The following is a 5000-nucleotide window of genomic DNA, read 5'->3' on the forward strand; positions in this document are numbered from 1 at the left end:
ATTTGGTCAAACAAAATTTTATGGGATATCACCCACCATCACCAATCTCTAATGATGGCTGGGGATATCACCAAGAAACTTCAAATTCTGGGCACTCCAATTTATGGAGCTATGCTTCAGAACCACAAGATGAGAAAGAAAATCATATGGGATATTTCCCTCCACCACAAAATGATGCAAGTCATAATTCTAATGGTAGCTGGGAAGGGAATTCTAGTGCTCCATATGATATTCATCCAGAGATATCATCACTTGACCATACTTCAACCGAAAGCCCCTTTCAAAACTCACCACCCACACAAACTTCCATGAACCACTCATGGTTTTCAGAATTTGAGTCTAGGTTCAACAGAATGGCGGAGGAATATCAACAATCCTGGAGGGAACGAGAAATTCTTTCTCAGGAGACAGATAAGCAATTGGAGGACACAGATAAACGCTTAGAACTACTAAGCAAGGAAAATGAAGGCCAATTGATGGATATGAAGGAGAAAGTGGAAGAGCAAGATAAGGAGGCCACTGCATCAAGTGAACTTTCAATGAAGAATGAGGTGGTTGAACCTGAAACTGTACTTGAGATGACAAGAGAACATGAAAACTCACAACTCTCACAAACCTCCCTGGACCAAAATGCCTCAACATCTGAATCCATGATTGAAAGGTATGACGAGGAGATGAAGAAATGTTGGGAAGATCGACAAACCTCCCCCATGATAGAGCGAATGAAACAAATGTTGGGTGTAAAAGAGGAAGTGGAGGAGCAAGAAAGTGAAGAAGTCATTCCAAACTCAAGTGAGGCAGAGAAGTACATAAAGGAGGAGTTCATGGAACCACCAATACAAAAGGCTCTGGATGAATACAAAACTCCAACAATCACACAACCACCAAGACTTGGATTCAAAGAAGTGAAGGCAATTGACAAAAGCACCAAGAAGAGGATTGTGACCAAACTACCAAGGACAACATTCAAAAGGAGGTCAACTGCAAACAATCCTCCCCCTGATCCAGCAAGCAAGATCAATCAAGCCAATTTCACAAGGAAGCTTGCTGAGGAGAGACCAAGACAGGGGGCACTAGCTGAAACTTATCCTTCTTTGAAGTCATTTCTCTTAACAAATTGGAAGAAGAGGAAGAAAGTAAAGAACAGGTAGACAGTAGGTACATTTCTTCTCCTTGCTTTGTTTAAATTTCAATAAATTGGCATATGATCACATTATAAGTTTGGTGTTGCCCTGCAACAAACTGTTTTCCATCTTCATGGATGATTGCATCAATTTTACATGAAAGTGACACACCAAGATTCTAAGTTTGGTGTGCCACCTATTTTTCTATGCAAATCAATCCAGCAACATCACTTGTCTGCATAATCATATTGCCTTTTACAGTGTTATTTTTCTTCTTAGTTGGATAAATTTTGTTTTCCCTTTGTTTCATTTATTTACTTGTTTTTAATGCTTTCCTTCATTAACTGTTTTTGTTAATACATCACCAAGACATCCTTATTCATAACAGACTCTCCATTTGGTGATTGTATTTAACATATAACAGTTTCTTTTGTTTAGTTTTAGTTCAAATAAATTGACATATGGTTGCATTCTAAGTTTGGTGTTGCTATGCAACAAAATTTAGTTCCAATTCTTACAAGATACTTGCATTAATTCCAAGTGAAAGTGTCACACTAAGTTTGGTGTGCCACTTATCTTCTATGCAAAGTATTATGCTCACCTTCTTAAGTATGCAATCACAATGTCTCTGTCTCTTGTGCCTTGATTATTATCTTTAATTTTGCTTGCTTGAAACACATGTACTACTAACATTCCTTGTGTAAGACATTCATGATCCATCTTAGCCCCATAGCCACGGTTCTAATAGTTGCTTGAGGATGAGCAAGCATTCTGAGTTTGGTATGGGAAGGAGGAGAATGGGAGGAAATTGACAACAATAGAGAAGATGAACTACAAGGTTGTAAAGTTCTTTTTCCTCTCATTTGTTTCAAGCACTATAAACTGCATGATTGTCTTTACCTTCTATGTATGCATGTGTGTATGAAAAGGCATAGTTGATTTCTAAATTGCAACATGGTGCTATGTCATTATGATTACCAACTTGAGTTTTGTGAATTCAAAAGCAACAAGGTATCATGATCATAAACAAACAAGGCATTAAAGAAGATTTTAGCATGTGCATAAAAGTATTGGGAAGCTAGTATGTTCGATTGTTGCTTAATTGCATTAGATTTTATTTAATTGAAGTTTTCATCTAGCACGTTTTGTGAAATCTTTTAAAATCATGAAAACCTTGAAAGCAAATGCAAAATAAAGCAAGAAAAGAAAAAGGGAAAAATTGAGAAAGCTGAAGGCTCTGAGTACCAATGGCAATTTATTTGCTAAGTACTTGTGGTGTTTATGTATCAAGCCAAATGCTTGAAAACAAAACACTTAGAAGTCAAGGCTAGGCTCAAAGTGCAAAAGCACTCCCTCAAAGCTCAAGGCTCTGAGCATCAATGATTAGAGAGTTAAGAAAAGAAAAGAAAAATGAGCTTAATGAAGTCCTCTAATCAAATGCTTGTGGTGCTTATGTATCAAGTGGTAATACTTGAAAACAAAGCATTTAGAAGTCGTAGCTTTGTTATCAACTCATGGGGCAAAGCACCCAAAAGGAGAAGCTAAATAAAAAATTCAAAAGCTTGTTTCAAGGAAGAAATATAAAAGAAAGATTTCATAAATCGAGCTAGATGGAAGCATCAATCATTTACATTTCTTTTGTGATTGTAGCATGCTTAGAAAACTAGCTTATCATGAACATTGAGTTGCTATTCTTCTTACCTTGGATTGTCAATCTTTATTGCATGATTCTCTTCTTGCTTGGGGACAAGCAAGGTTTAAGTTTGGTGTTGTGATGACATGTCATCATGTCATGTTTTTCTATGCCTTTTTCCTTTGTTTTCAATAGGTTTTATGCACTTTCTTGAGCCATAAGCAAGCCAAGTGGGTAGATTTTCATGCTTCCTTTGATTTAATCAACCATGTATGAATTCATGCTATTTCATGAGGTTTTATGCTAAAATTGACACATATTATGATAGAATGAATATCTCATGATTATGAGCATAGCTTTGATGTGTTTGGTTGATTAATGATAGGTGAAGAAAGCTTGGAGAAAGGTTGAAGCAAAGAGGAATGGCTAGAAGTGAAGAATGGAAGTTGATCCTGGAGGCATGAAGTTAGCCCCAACGTGAAGAAAGCTTGGAGAAAGGTTGAAGCAAAGAGGAATGGCTAGAAGTGAAGAATGGAAGTTGATCCTGGAGGCATGAAGTTAGCCCCAACGTTAGCCCCCTAACTTGGAGGCTAACGTTGGGCATGAAGATCACTCCCTGGACTCCCCACGTTTGAGCCAACGTTAGCCCCCTAACTTGGAGGCTAACGTTGGCAAGAGAAACTTGAAACTCATCCCTGGGCCAGCCAACGTTTGCGCCAACGTTAGCCCCCTAACTTGGAGGCTAACGTTGGCACATGAGTTATAAAGGGGGAGAAGGCCAACGTTTGCGCCAACGTTAGCCCCCTAACTTGGAGGCTAACGTTGGCGCCACACACCACAAGGCATACAAGGGGTATACTTCCAACAAGAATAACTTGAGCTACAGAGCTCCAAATGAGGTGATTCAAGAAGCATTGGAAAGTAGGAATCAAGAGCTTTCCAAGCATATATGGCACTGCATGGTGGACACTAAAATTGAGGGAGAAAACTGCCCCGCAATGTGCATAAATGAACATGGTGGCAACATGCAGTGAGGCCACTTGACCTCTGCACCTTCGATGGAGTATAACTCGAGCTGTAGAGCTCCAATTGATGTGCTCCCAACGGCATTGGAAAGTAGACATCCAGGGCTTTCCAACAATGTATAATAGTATGGGGTGGACAATACATTTGAGCCTCCAGAACTGGCGTTTTCGCCAACGTTTGAGGGCTAACGTTACCTCAAACGCTGCACACCAAAGCCAGCGACCATGCCCTCTTCAAATGATCATAACTTGAGTTGTAGATGTCCAATTGAAGTGATTCCAAGTGGGTTAGAAAGCTGACATTCAGAGCTTTCCAACCATATATGATAGTCTATATTGGGCATAAAATTGGCAACATGACAAGAGGACAAAGTTGGCGCCATAAATGTGCATAAGGGAGGCCAACGTTAGGGTCAAAGTTAGACCCCTAACGTTGGCACCAACGTCCATACCAGCAGATTGTGTTTGCTGATGTGAAAAGTTGGAGCCAAAGTTAGACCCCTAACTTTGGCTCAAACTTTAGGTCCCACTTTGGCTAACCTCAAACCCGGTTCAATTGGTTCACTTTGGTTCTTCTTCAAACTCCAAGAGCAATCAACCAAGGCCTCTTTCAACCCAATTCCACCAAGAGCAAAGGCCCATGATCATCACTCAAAGGCACAAGAGATAGTTAGAATAGGAATTTCATTTTAATTGTAATTTGTTTTGAATTTCATTTTCATTTTGTAAAGCCTATATAAGGCATCATTTTCATATTGGTGAGGAGGCTGGCTCCACTAGGGAGCATTAGGATTAGAGAGCTCTCTCTTAGTTTATATTCTTGTCTTGAATCTTGAGTGGAGAATTGAAGAAATTCTGTTTCATTCTCCCTTTGAGATATCTCTTTGTTTTGCTTGTCTGCATAATTTCAGAAATTGGGATTTGAATCAAAGTTTTCATTTACTGCTTCCATCTTCATTTCTTCTTCAATCTGTCTGCTGTTGAATCAAGGAAGGGCTTGAGATCTAGACTCGTTTTCTAGTCTCTTTGATTCCCTGAGATCTTCAATTTTATTTTGCAATTAAGCTGAGAATCTGAGCGTTCCTTACTTCACTGCACTTCACAATTTAAATTCTGTTTTAATTCCTAGCATCCAATTTCCTTTATTCTTCCTGCAATTTAACTTTTCAGTTACTTGATCTACTGCTTCCTTTTAATTTCCAGCACCTACTCCCCTTT

This window comes from Arachis ipaensis, chromosome B6, assembly GCF_059453495.1.
Source record: "Arachis ipaensis isolate K30076 ecotype BB chromosome B6, ASM5945349v1, whole genome shotgun sequence".
NCBI classification, from domain to species: Eukaryota; Viridiplantae; Streptophyta; class Magnoliopsida; order Fabales; family Fabaceae; genus Arachis; species Arachis ipaensis.